At 34.5% G+C, this 19,784-nt stretch overlaps 1 long non-coding RNA gene across 4 annotated transcripts in view; it reads right to left on the bottom strand.

Annotated features, from left to right (window-relative positions):
• The window catches only part of LOC136030459 (uncharacterized), a 29,262-nt gene extending 15,166 nt beyond the window's left edge, over positions 1-14,096 (bottom strand). The window contains exon 1 of one of the 4 annotated variants that reach the window (XR_010618281.1): positions 14,061-14,096. This is a non-coding gene — a long non-coding RNA (uncharacterized LOC136030459). Of the gene's footprint in view, positions 1-13,980 lie in introns of all 4 variants that reach the window. The other 3 variants (XR_010618280.1, XR_010618279.1, XR_010618282.1) reach the window with 3 other exon arrangements.
• Between the last annotated feature and the right edge of the window lie 5,688 nt (positions 14,097-19,784).

Below are 19,784 nucleotides of genomic sequence, written 5' to 3'. Positions count from 1 at the left end.
GTTACTGTCTGCCATTTATGCTACACCTTTCCATGCATGTGGAAATAACGAGTCCAATTCAAGGCCTACAAGGGCCTCCTGCAATCTGCAGGAGAGACATAACTAGAAAGAGACTCGACTAATAAAAGGGTAAACAAAATAGCACTAACATGAATAAACGAAAACAGATCTATTGTAAAAGGAGATTATACCAATCGTGATCTACTATTTTAATATTGTATCTTTTCATTGAAACTATAACATCTGGAGGAAGAAATGGGTTAACTCAGTGCAACAATGAAGATTGGCCGAGGATGAGGGAACGAATGTGAGTAAAATGTAGTTTAAATTAAAGAAAACAGTCAAGATACACACCAAGAACTTTGACCATAGTAGCTTGTGGTATAATATCATTCCCATAAGTCAGGGTGATTGGCTCCTGTACATCTTTCATCTGGTAAGGGATCCTGAAACTGAAAATGGCACGCTTCCGGCTGTTAAGAGCCATATCATTTGACAAGCACCAATCCTTTACGTTATCAAGAAGGCCTTGAGTTATGGAAGTGGCAGATGAAAGGTCCACTGCAGCAATAGAAAATACATGCACAAACTCTGTTGCCTCTGAAAGCGCATGCAAGGGAGAGAAAGAGGGACAAAAAGCATACTGAGGATTAGGTATGAGAGAATTTCCAGCAGTCGTATTAGTACTAAATACAAATGAAGAGAGTCTACAATACACTACTTTTCAACAACCACAGAGATGATGGGAAGAAGGGAAATAGGTCTGTAGTTTGAAATTAGAGATAAATCACCTTCTCTACGCAAAGGCATAGTAGTAGCAACTTTAAATAAATGAGTAAAACACCAAAAAAAAAGAGAGAGGTTAGTTATGCGTGACATGGAGTTACAAGCTGACTAATTTTTTAAAGGACATTATTACTCAAACCAAAAGTATCAACTGAACTACTGCTTGGAAGTTGAGAAATAATACTAGAAATCTCAGTAGCACTACATGGGGAAAGGAAAAAAGGAAAACAACTTACTCTACTCTGGGGGGGGGGGGAATGAAGACTAAAAAAAGGGTGGCAAAATACAAATTGAAGGCACATGCTAAGGATTTTTTGTCCATAATAGATACATCAGCTATCCTATAAAGACATGGGGAATATTACTTGAGTTTCTTCCGGGAAAGAATTTTATTTACAGTCCAAACCTTGCGCAAATTCCCCGTACACTCATTAATTCGACGTAAAAAATACAGCTTTTCTGCTGCACAAACTGAAGAAGTGAGCACATTCTTGTAATGTTGGTACTTCCTTGAACGAAGACACATTTCATATGTGTTGCACTGATCAGACCTCTAGACATCCATGGGCATTTGGGTGTAGAATTCCTTGGCCTCTTTAAGGGAATAAATACTTATCTGACAGAGTTCCCATACGACACAAAAATAATCTAGTTGCACAATCAACTTCAATAGCTTCAAGAACACTAGACGAATCATTGCTCTGAAGACTGTGTATTAAGTTAGAGATTTTTTTTATCTGTAAAAGTTCTAAAAGAAGATTAAAAGAAGTTCAATCAGAAGGATCAGAGAAAACAAGACCAGAGGTGAACTTCAAATTACAGGAATGAGAAATGAAAATATTATCTATTAAACTGGCAGAATTTCTTGTAGAGTCAACACAAGAAGGAAAAAAATTGAAGGAAGTAGCCCAGAAGAAGGAAGTACATAGAAAAGATGGTCATATTCATCACCTGATCAAATATTTAACATATTACAATAAAATCTCTCAAAACACAAATCCTTTTTTTAGAGAAAGTCCCCACACCAGAAAGCTGATCAAGCAAATTACAGGACAGATGCGTTGGAAAAGGAGGGGAGCTTATAAAACCAGCAGTATCACATGCAAACTGGCTTTTCAGATCAATGACAAGAGAACAAACTCTCCTATTATTAGACACCACTTATGTAAACAAAGATTCAAGGTCAGATTGTCTACTAAATTCAACATTAGATTTTATAAACGAAGAAATATCCCAGAACACTTTACTACCATTCTAGGGACATGAATAGCAATACAGCCATGTATATCATAAGGTGTTAAATTATCACTATCAGATAACCATGTTTCTGTTAAGCCTATGACATCAAAAGAATAAGAATTATCAGACCACAAATATGATTTCAGGCTATCCCACTTATCTCTTATCCTTTGCACATTCAGACTAATACATTAAAGCTACTATTTAAAGAGAGTAAGGGCATAATTTTATCGCAATAGCCAATGGTGGTATGATAATTGCAGATAGTATCTACCAGATTCAAGGAGAGGGTAAAATGTGTGTGCCTCTTGCAGCACTACTTGGTTTGATCAAATATAACTGAATTAGGAACAGAAGACTTCAAAAGGAAAGAGAAATCATCCAGATTTATTACACATTACAAAAGCACACAATACCTTTACAAACGAATACAATATCAAACAGTTCGTGGTAACAAACTGTAGTAAGGAGCAACCCGGCTCAATAGAAACCAAAACTCTAAAATTTTGATACCAATAGCTACATCAAAAGAATCGCATTTTAATGCTGATTTTAAATATATAAGTTCCATCCAGTTTAGTCTTACGCACCAAAAGTTACGAGCCTGAGAAAAGTTGTGTGATTTTAGAAAATAGGGGGAAACACCCCCTAAAAGTCATAGAATCTTAACGTAAATTACACCATCAGATTCAGCGTATTAGAGAACCCTACTGTAAAATTTTCAAGCTCCTATCTACAAAAACGAGGAATTTTGTATTTTTTGCCAGAAGGCAGATCACGGATGCGTGTTTATTTGTTTTTTTCCCCAGGGGTGATCGTATCGACCCAGTTGTCCTAGAATGTTGCGAGAGGGCTCACTCTAACGAAAATGAAAAGTTCTAGTGCCCCTTTTAAGTGACCAAAAAAATTGGAGGGCACCTAGGCCCCCTCCCACGCTAATTATTTTCCAAAAGTCAATGGATCAAAATTCTGAGATAGCCATTTTATTCAGCATAGTCGAAAAACCTTAAAACTATGTCTTTGGGGACGACTTACTCCTCCCCAGTCCCCGTGGGAAGGGCTACAAGTTACAAACTTTGACCAGTGCTTACATATAGTAATGGTTATTGGGAAGTGTACAGGTGTTTTCAGAAGGATTTTTTGGTTGGGGAAGGGGTTGAAAAGAGGGGGATATGCTGGGGGAACTTTCCATCGAGGAATTTGTCATGGTGGAAGGAAATTTCCATGAAGGGAGCGCAGGATTTACTAGCATTATTTTAAAAAAAAACAATGAAAAAATAAATATGAAAAAGGTTTTTTCAGCTGGAAGTAAGGAGCAGCATTAAAACTTAAAACGAACAGAAATTATTACCCATATGAGGGGCTCACCTCCTCCTAATACCTCGCTCTTTACGCTAAAGTATTTTTAGTAATGTCAACTATTTATTCTACGGCTTTTGTGATTCAGGGGTCATTCTTAATGAATTGGGCCAAAATTTAAGATTTAGTGTAAAGAGAGAGGTACTGACGAGGGGGCGAACCCTCTCATATGTGTAATAAAAGCATGAGAATAAAAAATTCTTTACGTAAGCTAGTTTATAAGTTACATATATCTTTTACTAATAAAAAGATTCGTAAAAAATTAAAAGTTCTAGTTGCCTTTTTTATTAACCAAAATATTGGAGGGCAACTAGGCTTCCTCCCCCGCTCTTTTTTTCTCAAAATCATTCGATCAAAATTATGAGAAAGCCATTTAGCCCCCCCCCCCCCAAAAAAAAAATATGCAAATTTCGTTATAATTACTTCTCTGCGGAGAGCCAAAATCAAAACATGCATTGATTCAAAAACGTCCAGAAATTAAATAAAAAAAAAACAAGTTTTTTCAACTGAAAGTAAGGAGCGACATTAAAACTTAAAACGAACAGAAATTATTACCCATATGAGGGGCTCACCTCCTCCTAATACCTCGCTCTTTACGCTAAAGTATTTTTAGTAATGTCAACTATTTATTCTACGGCTTTTGTGATTCAGGGGTCATTCTTAATGAATTGGGCCAAAAGAAGAACATGTCGTCTGAAAGCAGAATGGCTGGTAACCCTGAACCAAACCTCATTTTTAGGCTATAGAACTTTTTAAACACTTTTATTCATCAAAGGCAAACACATCCCCAGTTTGTGAAAAAGTTATTGTCTTAAGTGGGTAATAGTAGGAGGTTGAAAATACTCTCCCTGTGCCTAATTTAATCTATAGATTATTTTTATTTCTAAAAATTCTATTAAACTGCAAAGCTCAACTGCTTTTAGGGATAAGCAAAATGACTAAATCCTTTTTAGGGTAAAAATTGTTCACATAAGTGACCTATGAATAAACTGAACATACCACTCAATGCCTTTTTTATGCTCTTTTTTAATAGAATAATTGTTTTTACACAGATTCCATTATAATTCACTTATAGACTGGATAAGGTTTATGTTAACAGACTATTCAGGTAGTTAGGCAACAAACTTACTTCCATAGTCAGAATTGCATCCTGAATCCAAATCTAACATTCATTTGTGTAGGAAATGAATTTTACCCCTACCCAATATATATATATATGCCAATTTAGGGTATATATTTGAACATTTGTGAAGTGGGGAAAAGTTCCTTTCTGGTTCAAATGAATATTAAACTTGTCTTCAAGATGCAATTCTGACTGTAGAGGTAAGTTTGAACTGTACCAAACTATACCCCTGAATATATTCAGGAGTATAAATATATACCCTGAATTTATTCAGGGGTATAAATATATACCCTGAATATATTCAGGGGTATAGATATATACCCTAAATACATTCAGGTATATATGTGCCCTAATGTGCATATATATACCCTAAATTAGCATATATATAGGGAAGGAGTAAAGTTCACTTCCAATGCAAATACATGTTAAATTTGGATTCAACCAATCTGTCAATCAATATCTAATACTAAAAAAAATAAACAATTACAAAACGTAAAGTAGTTACAAAGTTCAAGAAGTTTAGCTTGTAATGGGCCAACAAAAAAAATAAATAAAACACTTATAAATCACATACAATAAAAATAAAAGCACAAAAAAACTGGAACAAAACAAGGACATTTATCATATAGAAGATATAGAAAGAAAATTAAACATATAACTGAAAAAGAATTGAAATGAAGAAAAGAGATAGAACATTTTGGAGGGAATCCAAAAATATTTTAGAATAAAGAGAAGAGAGACAAATAAATTAGGGTAAAATGATAATAATAATAAAAAAAACAACACTCAACTGGAAATACCAGGTGAGAAACTGTCTTTACAGAGAGAGATAGAGGTACATCAGGAAGGATGGAGTTACATAGTAGAACTGGTTGATAAATAGGAGACCTCTGAGCTGCTGTTGATGATCATTTGGATAAAATAAATCTACGAGAAGAGCTTCGTAAAGAAAAAGAGTACCTACCTGAGTCTGTCCATAAGAAAAACCACTGCAGAGACAGTGGAAATGTAACTAGAAAAGCAGAATGCACTAAATAAAGATTAATTTTACCTACAATATGATCCAGCAGAACAATTCCAGTATCATTATAAAGATCAGAGGAAGGGTAAAGCTGAGGGAAAAGAAAAGAAGCCTCCACTGCCCTATTTTGGGCTCTTTGAAGTGAGCAAAGAAGAGATTTAGTAGTACCCAGACAGAGCAACAATAACAAAAGAAAGGATAAATAAAAGCATAATTTATTTATTTGAAAACCCGTCAATCATACAAAATGAAAAAGACGGGGCACGAACATATAAATATAAGAAAATATATAAGAACATATTCCAGTATCATTATAAAGATCAGAGGAAGGGTAAAGCTGAGGGAAAAGGTAAGAAGCCTCCACTGCCCTATTTTGGCAGTGGTTAATTTTATCCCTTTGATTGCCGTTGTTACTGTCTGCCATTTATGCTACACCTTTCCATGCATGTGGAAATAACGAGTCCAATTCAAGGCCTACAAGGGCCTCCTGCAATCTGCAGGAGAGACATAACTAGAAAGAGACTCGACTAAAAAAAGGGTAAACAAAATAGCACTAACATGAATAAACGAAAACAGATCTATTGTAAAAGGAGATTATACCAATCGTGATCTACTATTTTAATATTGTATCTTTTCATTGAAACTATAACATCTGGAGGAAGAAATGGGTTAACTCAGTGCAACAATGAAGATTGGCCGAGGATGAGGGAACGAATGTGAGTAAAATGTAGTTTAAATTAAAGAAAACAGTCAAGATACACACCAAGAACTTTGACCATAGTAGCTTGTGGTATAATATCATTCCCATAAGTCAGGGTGATTGGCTCCTGTACATCTTTCATCTGGTAAGGGATCCTGAAACTGAAAATGGCACGCTTCCGGCTGTTAAGAGCCATATCATTTGACAAGCACCAATCCTTTACGTTATCAAGAAGGCCTTGAGTTATGGAAGTGGCAGATGAAAGGTCCACTGCAGCAATAGAAAATACATGCACAAACTCTGTTGCCTCTGAAAGCGCATGCAAGGGAGAGAAAGAGGGACAAAAAGCATACTGAGGATTAGGTATGAGAGAATTTCCAGCAGTCGTATTAGTACTAAATACAAATGAAGAGAGTCTACAATACACTACTTTTCAACAACCACAGAGATGATGGGAAGAAGGGAAATAGGTCTGTAGTTTGAAATTAGAGATAAATCACCTTCTCTACGCAAAGGCATAGTAGTAGCAACTTTAAATAAATGAGTAAAACACCAAAAAAAAAGAGAGAGGTTAGTTATGCGTGACATGGAGTTACAAGCTGACTAATTTTTTAAAGGACATTATTACTCAAACCAAAAGTATCAACTGAACTACTGCTTGGAAGTTGAGAAATAATACTAGAAATCTCAGTAGCACTACATGGGGAAAGGAAAAAAGGAAAACAACTTACTCTACTCTGGGGGGGGGGGGGGGGAATGAAGACTAAAAAAAGGGTGGCAAAATACAAATTGAAGGCACATGCTAAGGATTTTTTGTCCATAATAGATACATCAGCTATCCTATAAAGACATGGGGAATATTACTTGAGTTTCTTCCGGGAAAGAATTTTATTTACAGTCCAAACCATGCGCAAATTCCCCGTACACTCATTAATTCGACGTAAAAAATACAGCTTTTCTGCTGCACAAACTGAAGAAGTGAGCACATTCTTGTAATGTTGGTACTTCCTTGAACGAAGACACATTTCATATGTGTTGCACTGATCAGACCTCTAGACATCCATGGGCATTTGGGTGTAGAATTCCTTGGCCTCTTTAAGGGAATAAATACTTATCTGACAGAGTTCCCATACGACACAAAAATAATCTAGTTGCACAATCAACTTCAATAGCTTCAAGAACACTAGACGAATCATTGCTCTGAAGACTGTGTATTAAGTTAGAGATTTTTTTTATCTGTAAAAGTTCTAAAAGAAGATTAAAAGAAGTTCAATCAGAAGGATCAGAGAAAACAAGACCAGAGGTGAACTTCAAATTACAGGAATGAGAAATGAAAATATTATCTATTAAACTGGCAGAATTTCTTGTAGAGTCAACACAAGAAGGAAAAAAATTGAAGGAAGTAGCCCAGAAGAAGGAAGTACATAGAAAAGATGGTCATATTCATCACCTGATCAAATATTTAACATATTACAATAAAATCTCTCAAAACACAAATCCTTTTTTTAGAGAAAGTCCCCACACCAGAAAGCTGATCAAGCAAATTACAGGACAGATGCGTTGGAAAAGGAGGGGAGCTTATAAAACCAGCAGTATCACATGCAAACTGGCTTTTCAGATCAATGACAAGAGAACAAACTCTCCTATTATTAGACACCACTTATGTAAACAAAGATTCAAGGTCAGATTGTCTACTAAATTCAACATTAGATTTTATAAACGAAGAAATATCCCAGAACACTTTACTACCATTCTAGGGACATGAATAGCAATACAGCCATGTATATCATAAGGTGTTAAATTATCACTATCAGATAACCATGTTTCTGTTAAGCCTATGACATCAAAAGAATAAGAATTATCAGACCACAAATATGATTTCAGGCTATCCCACTTATCTCTTATCCTTTGCACATTCAGACTAATACATTAAAGCTACTATTTAAAGAGAGTAAGGGCATAATTTTATCGCAATAGCCAATGGTGGTATGATAATTGCAGATAGTATCTACCAGATTCAAGGAGAGGGTAAAATGTGTGTGCCTCTTGCAGCACTACTTGGTTTGATCAAATATAACTGAATTAGGAACAGAAGACTTCAAAAGGAAAGAGAAATCATCCAGATTTATTACACATTACAAAAGCACACAATACCTTTACAAACGAATACAATATCAAACAGTTTGTGGTAACAAACTGTAGTAAGGAGCAACCCGGCTCAATAGAAACCAAAACTCTAAAAAATGGAATTTTGATACCAATAGCTACATCAAAAGAATCGCATTTTAATGCTGATTTTAAATATATAAGTTCCATCCAGTTTAGTCTTACGCACCAAAAGTTACGAGCCTGAGAAAAGTTGTGTGATTTTAGAAAATAGGGGGAAACACCCCCTAAAAGTCATAGAATCTTAACGTAAATTACACCATCAGATTCAGCGTATTAGAGAACCCTACTGTAAAATTTTCAAGCTCCTATCTACAAAAACGAGGAATTTTGTATTTTTTGCCAGAAGGCAGATCACGGATGCGTGTTTATTTGTTTTTTTCCCCAGGGGTGATCGTATCGACCCAGTTGTCCTAGAATGTTGCGAGAGGGCTCACTCTAACGAAAATGAAAAGTTCTAGTGCCCCTTTTAAGTGACCAAAAAAATTGGAGGGCACCTAGGCCCCCTCCCACGCTAATTATTTTCCAAAAGTCAATGGATCAAAATTCTGAGATAGCCATTTTATTCAGCATAGTCGAAAAACCTTAAAACTATGTCTTTGGGGACGACTTACTCCTCCCCAGTCCCCGTGGGAAGGGCTACAAGTTACAAACTTTGACCAGTGCTTACATATAGTAATGGTTATTGGGAAGTGTACAGGTGTTTTCAGAAGGATTTTTTGGTTGGGGAAGGGGTTGAAAAGAGGGGGATATGCTGGGGGAACTTTCCATCGAGGAATTTGTCATGGTGGAAGGAAATTTCCATGAAGGGAGCGCAGGATTTACTAGCATTATTTTAAAAAAAAACAATGAAAAAATAAATATGAAAAAGGTTTTTTCAACTGAAAGTAAGGAGCAGCATTAAAACTTAAAACGAACAGAAATTATTACCCATATGAGGGGCTCACCTCCTCCTAATACCTTGCTCTTTACGCTAAAGTATTTTTAGTAATGTCAACTATTTATTCTACGGCTTTTGTGATTCAGGGGTCATTCTTAATGAATTGGGCCAAAATTTAAGATTTAGTGTAAAGAGAGAGGTACTGACGAGGGGGCGAACCCTCTCATATGTGTAATAAAAGCATGAGAATAAAAAATTCTTTACGTGAGCTAGTTTATAAGTTACATATATCTTTTACTAATAAAAAGATTTGTAAAAAATTAAAAGTTCTAGTTGCCTTTTTTATTAACCAAAATATTGGAGGGCAACTAGGCTTCCTCCCCCGCTCTTTTTTTCTCAAAATCATTCGATCAAAATTATGAGAAAGCCATTTAGCCCCCCCCCCCCAAAAAAAAAAAATATGCAAATTTCGTTATAATTACTTCTCTGCGGAGAGCCAAAATCAAAACATGCATTGATTCAAAAACGTCCAGAAATTAAATAAAAAAAAAACAAGTTTTTTCAACTGAAAGTAAGGAGCGACATTAAAACTTAAAACGAACAGAAATTACTTCGTATATGAAAGGGGCTGCTTCCTCATCAACGCCGCGCTCTTTACGCTAAAGTTTTTTACTGTTTTAAAAAGAAGAGTTGAGAGAAAGAGTCAAACTTTAGCGTAAAGAGCGGGGCGCTGATGAGGAAGCAGCCCCTTTCATATACGAAGTAATTTCTGTTCGTTTTGAGTTTTAATGTCGCTCCTTACCTTCAGTTGAAAAAACTTGTTTTTTTTATTTAATCCATAGTAAACTTGAAGGTGATGGGATCATAAACAAATATAAAGAAACATCAGTATGGCACAAATTATCCAAAGTATTGGGTCAAATAATTTGTTACCAGTCAAAAATACCTGAGCTTCAAGCGTGCTGTCATGACAAGCATATTATAGAAATCAGGCTACATAAAGGTGATAAGATCTCAAAAAAAAAATAAACATTAGTAGGATGGCTCATGTTATTCAAATTGGCTGAATTTATAATATGGGACCAGTAAAATTTATGTGAGCTGTAACTATGCTGATATGACAAAAATGTGATAGAAAAACCTACATGAAGGTGACAGGAACACAAAGAAATATAAATAAATATCATTTGTATGGCACACATTGTTCAAAATATTAGACTAAAGTTGATATGGGCAATCGAAATTATGTGAGATGTATGTGTATGTGAGATATTTTGTAACAAAAATATGATAGAATCCAGGCCACATGAAGGTGATAGGATCATAAAAAAAGATAGAGAAATATCAATGAGATGACATATTTGGTCATCTGGAACAGTCAAAATAATGTGAGGTGCATGTGTACTGACATAACAAAAATATGGTAGAATTCAGGCTAAATGAAGGTGATATGATCACAAAAATAAATAAGGAAATAATAGTGGGATGGCACATATCTATCAAAGTATTGGCCCAAAGCATAATATGGAACCAGTCAAAATTGTATGAGCTGTAATTATGCTGACATGACAAAATATGATAGACAACAGCCTAGATGAAGGTGAGAGGGTCACAAACAAACATAAAGTAATGTCAGTGGGATGGCATATATTATTCATAATGTTGACCCAAAATATAATATGGGACCAGTCAAAATTGTGCAAGCTGCAGGTGTGCAGACACTGCAAGAATATTATAGAAACCAAGTTACATGATGGTATAGGATTACAAACAAACATAAAGAAAAATCAGTGGCACTAACTATAATGTGTGACCAGTTAAAATTATGTGAGCAACGAGTATGCTGAAATGACAAGAATATAATAGAAACCAAGCTACATGAAGGTGGTAGAATCACAAACAAACATAAAGAAATATAAGTAGGATGGAACAAATTATCCAAAGTTTGGGCCCAAAGTATAATATATATATAAAAAAAAAGTATAATATAGTACCAGTCAAAATTATGTGAAGACAGTAGAATGAAAGAAGAATATTGTAAGAACATAAAGTAAATGCCTACAGAAACAATTCAACATATTATAACAAAGTAAATTCAAATCCATCACTTTAGTTTTCTTCATTTGCAGCAAACAAATCAATTTCATTCTGATCACTGAACTTAACCACTCTTCCAGATTGAGTTTTATACAGGATATCACCTTTCTGGACCAAAATTGCATATGCCAAGCTTTGACTTGGGATATGAAATAGGGGTTTAAGGATAGTTTTTGTAAGCATCTCAGAAAATAGTGTCCCAGATCCTTTCAAATCCTTCTTTGGCTGAGAAGCAGTTGATGAATTCTTAAGGTGCAAAATTCTACAACTATGGGTCTGACAAATGGTTTGCCAATTATTTTGGCTGATACAATATCAGACTGAGTAATTGGTATGACAGGAAAATTTTCCATCACATAGTGACAAGAACAAACTTTCAGTGTTTTCAATGGGGTATCTTCTTTCACTCCAAAGACAAAAATTTTGTTGCACAAAGCCTGCTGTTCTAAATAGTCATTTAATGTAGCCAGGTTGGACTAAATAGGCTCAAAGAGGTTTCAAGGCCTTCCATGGATGACACTAAAGCAGTCAAAGAAGATTCCATAGAAAATGTGTGTTTATTATAGCTTTCAAGGGTTTAATCCACCAGATTACTCAAATCTAGATTGAGGCCAGCATACACATTCCCCTTGACTCCATCCAGCTTATCTGAAGAAATAGTGACATCATGTTGCATGAATGCTTGTTCCTCTTTCATTTTAGTCACTGCCTCATCCACCTGGGTAGATATCTTAGTCAATATGAGGTCATGAAATAACCCTTTCACTGAAGATTTAAGGCTGTCAGATTGCAGTAAATCTGCTAGCATTTTATGCTTGATTTTTATATTATTTATGTGGTTAGTGAGCATGAGCAGTTGCTCTGAAACAGATTTGGATCCAAAGAATTGGAGTGAGCTGTCCAACTTTAGTTAAAGGGGTGACTTGAGTTGACTTTTCATTAGAATACTTACTATAAGGTGGGTTAGGTATAAGGTAGGATATGGTCAACAATCTAGCAGCAAATTTCAAATAACAAAGCAGGAGATTTTGAGATTTAAAGAAAATAAAGCAGTTGGCACAAAACATCAAGCATCAACAGTAGCAGTGGCATTAACCCAAGAATGGATTACTCTTGGTAATTTACAAGTTAAAATTGGGGTAAATATTTTGTAGTTTACATGATTGACTTACTGATAAAGTGAACATACCACTTAATGCCTTTTTTATGTTCTTTACAAATACAATAATTGCTTCTATTGCAAATTCAGATTAAAGCACTTTTTGAGCTCTTAAAAATGACAAGTATCAATTAAAGTATGAGTTATTGGTTGTTTTTGATGAAATAATATTACATTTTCTCAGTGCCATTTTCTTGGTTGTTCAAATAAAACAAAAAACAATACTATGTTTTCTCATTGCCAAAATTATTTACAGTTAGGTTAGTTAGGTTGAGTTGGCTCAAAATGGTTAGAAGTTCAAGTATATGAACTGCTAAATATTTACCAAAATTGGTATAGGTCCCTTCTTACACCTCAGGGGTGGGGGCTGCTAAGTATGCCTGCCTTTACCCACTGGTAGGGAGACAGAACCAGTACTTCTGGCTGCTTAAAGTGTTGTTGGTAATGCCAGAAAACTTTAAATTTATCCAGTTAAATTGGTAAATTTGTAGCAAATCATATAACTGGCTTTCATATAAAGTGAATCTACCACTTGATGCCTTTTTTATGCTCTTTCCAAATACAATAATTGCTTCAACCTTAAATTCAAATTTAAGCGCTTTTTAACACAACCTAAACTAACCTTATTATAAATAATTTTAGCAGTGAGAAAATGTAGCAATATTTTGTTGAAAACAGCATTGAGAAAACATAGTATTATTTTGTCAGAAATGACAGATAACTTGTACTTTAACTGAAGATTTATCATTTTTAAGAGCTTAAAAAGTGCTTAAACTTGTAGTAGAAGCAATTATTATATTCATAAGGAACATAAAATAAGGCATCAAGTGGTAAGTTTGCTTATTGTTAAGTCAGTTATATGAGCTGTCATAATTTTTAGAAATTTTATCATTTTTAGTGCTTAAATCTCAATTTGAGGTAGAAGCAATTATTTTATTCATAAAGAGCATAATCAATACATCTGGTGGTATATTCACTTTACACAAAAGCCAGTTATGTGATTTGCTATAAATTTACTGTTAATTTTAACCATGTTTTTTTTTTTTTTTTTTTTTTATATATATATTTGGGATGCAATTCTGACTATAAAGGTAAGTTTATTTCTTAGCTACATGAATAATCTATTAATACAAACCTTACCCTTATCAACATTCAAAAATGACACTTTTTTCACTCATTTTAAACAAGGTTTAGCCTATATAGCCTAGCTTATCTCTGTTAGAATTACTCTTATCAACACCAGTTTTCCCATAAATCAAATCACAGTAACAAATTTGAGAATCATTAAACGCATGAGAAATCTATAATATAGGCTAGATATTTGGGTAAGGTTAAAATTAAATTTAACCCAAAACAATTATCATATTCAGAAAGAGCAAACAAAAGCATCAATTTGTATGTTCTGTTTATTCTTAGATCATTTGTATAATTTATTTAACATTTTTAATACCAACACTCTACTTCTTATTGAATATACTCGGATTTCAGGAGCACAAATTGGGGAGAATGATTCTCGTCAATTATCCTTACCACGACTTTGTGAATTTGAATTTTGTAATAGGTTTGCCATCTATTCCAAAAACAATACCTACTCAGAGAACGAAAGAAACATTAGGCCTTGTTTTCATTTTACCTGTATGAGGCGAAGTTTGTCATTTGTCAACGAAATAAATAGCTACATAATTAGAGAAAAAGAAAACCAACTAAATTCTAAAGAAATCTATGGTCAAATTTCAGTCATACTAATTTCTAGATTGCAATATAAGAATAAATAATAAAAACAAGTAAAAGTCCGGCCTCTAATCTTCTTTCTATATTTATATGAGTTGTCTTTAGTCTTTAGAGCTGTTATTCATAACTTGTGGTTGCTACTGTAAATATGGTTGGCAATCGACTCTAAGCTGAATGTGGGTATTATACAAAACTTGGTAAAACTACATCGAGAAACCTATGGAACTTCTTTCAAAGCGGAGTAACATAACGGCAGCAGTTTTTGGCATACTTGACGATTCAAATCTCATATAAAATATGCTGCAAATCTTGTACAGTAAATGCTAGCATTTATAAATTCTGATTAGATTTTATTTTAACTACAATACTTTCTAAAACAAAAGAGTTAAAGCACGAAATTATATCAGTCGTTAAATAATTGAATTGTTCGGCTCACCCGTACGTTAGTCTCCAGCAATTTGTTTCGGGCGTGCCAACGATGCTACTCTTCTAATCTACCTATTCATGGAATTTGTACAAGTGGTACGGTTAAATTGTGTTGTTTGAGTAATTTTTAAATTAAGAATCTGAATCTTTCAAAATGAACGTGAAAAAGGAAATTCAGTGATAAATTCTTGTAGTAAGATTCAGAGTCATTAATAGTTATAGTCAGCCTGGAAAGACCACTGTCTGTATTGTATTTGTAAAATAAGATATATTACAACAACAAAAAACTAAAAACAAATATTCAACACTCTTTACCAAAGGAACTTATTGCCTCATAGACTCATGGTAAGATACGCGTATTAGATATTCGGTCTTAGATAAAGATTTTACTTCTGCATATATGATACACACAGAGTTGGGCCAAGAAATTTTACTGTTTACTGAAGTATATGTACCAAGTACAGGTGGAATTTTTTTACTTAAGTATAAATATCAAGTATTCCTAAAAATTCTACTTAAGTAATAATCATTTTGGTGAAGCCACATTGTAAAGCAAATCGCCTTAAAGAAAATAATTTTAAAGTTAAATAATAGTTTGGTGAAATACAATTAATAGTATTTTAGATAAAAAGTCTCCCAAAATTCCCAATAATATGAGAAATCGTAGTATCATATTAGGTAAAATAGTATTTTCCAAACTTCTTATCCTCATACATAAGGACAAAAGTCAAACAAATATGACATAAAAGTTGAGGTGTGCCCAATCTAAAGGATGTTTGAATATGGATAAGGGCTGCATAATATTTGTAGACGCCCTACTTATTCGTGAAAGTGCTAGAGCAAAACATTACTAACTGCTAACAAAATACTGCAAAGAGCAAGGTTCAAGGGTGTTAGGTTTAAAAGAAAAATTACTTTTCCTCAGATTCTTCAAATTATTATAAATGCAGAAGTAAAATCTGACCTTGAAACACTGCGTGAAAGCAATAATATGCCCTTCCCAGTTCCCACAAAAAAACAATTTGTTTTTTTAATTTATTAAAATAAAATTCTTTTTTTAGCACCTTCTAATGTAATACAATTAAAATCCTGGTTCATACTCACTCAGTGAAGTAGGTTTTGATAATATAAGTCGTTTTCATTCAATTCATGAATACAGATTATTGCGTACACACATTACAGTATGGAATTAGTGAGACATTAAGGTTAAATGTATGATAATTTAAAATGTGTCCGTTTTATGCAATCTGAAAATAAATTTATTCATAGAATTGTCAAGGGCTTAAAGAATATTGAGTACTCATGTAAGTATACAAATGAGGCTCTCATGAGATGGAACTAGACCTACGTTGCCTGAGCAACGTGAAGTTTTACGGCAACCTTTGTCTGGCTTCGCCGAATAAAGTGTTGTGATAGCAACACTTTCGTTTAGTTAATTTGCTATCGGTTAAACACATATCGGTTATTCCACAGGCATAGTTATTATCCCTTTACACTGATCTGGTTAAAGTGACGATTATATAATTTTAGCTGGTGTTAAGGGGTCTGAAAAGACAAGGGGGACCTTTTCCTGGAAGCACTGTAAAACATACCCTGACACTTCTAATTTATTACCCTCAGCTGTTCCTGTGATGTTGATGATTTGTTCTTTTGACAATCAGTATTCACATAAGTGTTTTGATTTCATTCAGAATCCTCTGAAAGTCTCAAAAAAGCATTAAAAAGTAGATTTATCAGTTGTTACAAGCAGACGTTAAGTAGAGAATCTAAAAGGTACGAAGGGGAGGGCTGCCCACCTTGACTTTTTCAGCATTTCTTTTAATTTGTCACAAAACTTTGAACTTTATACCCTTAAACGATATTTAGATATTGCTTTAGTGCTCTTTTGACACCCTTCTTACATATAGTGTGTTTTGGTTTTGTTTTGGCAAAAGCTAAAATTTTATTGAGGAAGCTGTGCGGGAATTATTAGAAAGATAGCTTCAACAGATTTACCGTATCTTAGCGTACATCAGCACTCACGGAGATATAGGCAACCAAATTGCATCAGTTAATGCTTTCTATGATAGTAACACGAGTAACTGAGTCCATGGAAAACTAATTCGATATTCGTTACCGCAAAGTAGCTTGCACTCATCCCTTTCGAATTCGAAAGAAAACCTAATGCCTACTGAGATACGGTAACTGATAATATATGATGTCTTATTGAGCATACGATTATCAAGGACCGATACAAATAATATGCTTGAAGCAGTGGCTTAGTAAACCAAAATTGAAAAACTGCTTTTTGAGAAAAAATGTCGTTTGACATTGCTTAAGGAATCGTACTTTTATTTATGTTTTTATTATTATTAATTTCAAGAATGAAAGTTAATTACGAAAACAAACTTAAGGTGGTTTTAAGAAAGAGCTGCAAATTCCTCCAAAATGGTTTCAGGTCAAAACAAAAATTTATCAAGGAAACAAATTTAAGATTTTGAAAAAAAACCTGGAACTTTTCGAAAATTGGTTCGTTTCCTTACGCATTAAAATTTTAGCACATTGGCCAATCTAAAGTTTAAATAAAAGTTCTGTTAATAACTACTACATGACGCCCATGGTCTTGACTAAAAATATGGCTGTGCCCTGATTAATATAAAATCACAAACAGGAACAAGCCTATGGCTTTTCCTGTTTTGGAATAGCATGAGACGAACTACAGATAATCAGGCACTTATCAAAGTCCAATACGTATTTTTCTTTACTATATTTCAGCTATAACCGCTGAAACTTACATAGTTCTCATTTATAATGAACTATATGAATTGTTTATATAATGTTGGAAAAGCCGGTTCTAATAGTATACTTCTTTTTTGATATGATTCTAGTTTTAGGAATTACGGGCTATTTTGTTTTTATTTTGGGACGTGATCGTCTCCTACTAGGCTACTAGCTGCTGCTACAGCCTCGATGCTTCTAAATAAAATTGGTTTTATTTAAAATTTTCAAGAATTAATTTAGTCTCTGTTGACAAATCAGAATTTTTGTCAAAACCCTAAAAGCATTACTGCATTTCACATGAAAATACCTATATGCTTTTTATAATGCTAAAAACCTGTTTTCTCTCTCCCTCTGCCTGTGCGTCTAACTCTGTTTGTTTTTGTGTGTTTTCGTCTCTGTGTCTGTCATTATTTGTTCGTGTGTTTGACTCCGAGTGTTTTTGTCTCTCTCTTTGTGCCTGTGTGCCTGACTCTGTGCTTTTGTGTGTGTTTTTCCCTCTGTGTTTGTCTTTTTATGTTCGTATATCTGACTCTGTGTATTTGTGTGTGATTTTCGTCTCTCTTTTTCCTTGGCTGTGTGTCTGACTGGGAGTTAGCATGTCTCTGTGTGTTTTGTGTGTCTGACTCTGTCTTTGTGCGTGTTTTTCGTCTCTTTCCCCGCTCCCGTGTTTTTGACTATGTGTTTTCCTGTCGTCTTTGTGTGTTTGTTTGTCTAACTTTGTGGGTTTTTATATTTTTTTGTTTGTTTTTCTCTCCATGCCTGTGAGTCTTACCGTGTGTTTATGTGTCTCTCTGTTTGTCTTTGTATGTCTGACTTTGTGTGTCTGTGGCTTTTTTGTCTCTCTCTATCCGTTTCTATTTGTCTGACTTTGTGTTTACCTGTCTCCGTGTCTGTCTTTTTGTGTTTGTGGATCTGACTCTGTGTGTTTGTGTTCTTTTTGGTTCTCTCTCTCTGCCTCTCCTTATCTGTGTGTCTGACTGTGTGTTAGCCTGTCTCTGTTAAGTCTTTGTGTGTTTGTTTTTGTGACTCTATGTGTTTTGGTGTGTTTTTCCCCTTCTCTCCGTGCCCATGTGTCTGAATGATTTTGCCTGTCTCCGTGTATATATTTTTTGTTTGTTTGTTTGTCAGAATATGTGTATTTGTTTGTGTCTTTTGTCTCCCTCTCTCTCTGTGTCCATGTTTTTGCTTTTGTCTCTCTTTCTTTCTCCGTGCCTGTGCGTGTGTGTGTGTGTGTGATTGGGTGTTTGCCATTCTCTGTATGTGTCTTTGTGTGTTTATGTGTCTGACTCTATGTGTTTGTAGGTGTTTTTTCTCTGTCTCGCACTCACAGTGCCTGTGTGTCTAGCTCTGAGTGTTTTTGTGTGTTTTTGTCTGTGTCTGTCTTCGTGTGTTTTTGTCTCCGACTCTTGAGGGTTTATATGTGGTTTAGTCTCTGTTTCCGTCTTTGTGTGATCTTGTGTCTGACTTCGTCTGTTTTTGTGCGTGTGTTTTTGTCTTTCTCTGTTTGTCTGTGTGTGTTTTTGTCTCTGTCTCTGTGTTTTTGTGTGTCTTACTCTCTGTGTTTGTGTATATGTGTCTGTTTTTTCTCTGTCTCTCTACTTGTGTGTCTAAATCTGTGTGTTTGTGAGCGTTTTGTCTCTGTCTTTGGGCGTTTGTGTGTCTGACTCAGTATGTTTGTGTGTGTGCTTTTTTTTTCTCTCTCTCTCTCTATCTGCTCGTGCGTCTGACTTGGTTTGTTTTTGTGTGTTTTTGTCTTTGTGTATGTCATTGTGTGTTCGTTTGTTTGACTCGGAGTATTTTGTCTCTCTCTCTCTGTACCTGTGTGTCTGAATCCGTGTGTTTGTGTGTGTTGTTGGCTCTATGTCTGTCTTTTTGTTTTTTTATATCTGACTCCATGTATTTGTGTGTGTTTTTTCTCTTTTTTTCGTGCATGTGTGGGACTCTGTGTGTTTGTGTGTGTTTTGTCTCTATGTCTGTCTTTGTGCGTTCCTGTATTTGCGCTTCTGACTCTGTGTCTTTTGTTGTTTTTGTCTCTCTTTCTCTGTTTTAGAAGGTAATTCCTGTAATTTTTAGAAGGTTTTGATTTTACTGTGGAAAATAAATTAAACCTCGAGCTGAACGGAGTAAGGAAAAGGCTTATTAAAGAAAATGTTTTAAATTTCATGTACTTTCAAAAACAAAGGGAATGTTTTACAAAGTCAAAGAAAATATGGAGAAGAGGGTGTGAAATGCCATGGAGTATCACAATCTAACAATTAAATTGAACGTCCCACTTTTCAAATAAAATAATAACCAATGTTTGTTTATACAGTTAGTTTTGTAAGAAAATGGCTGAAA

Source organism: Artemia franciscana, chromosome 8, assembly GCF_032884065.1.
Source record: "Artemia franciscana chromosome 8, ASM3288406v1, whole genome shotgun sequence".
NCBI lineage: Eukaryota > Metazoa > Arthropoda > Branchiopoda > Anostraca > Artemiidae > Artemia > Artemia franciscana.
Note: the sequence above shows the minus strand (reverse complement) of the source record. Positions and strands in the feature narration are given on the sequence as shown.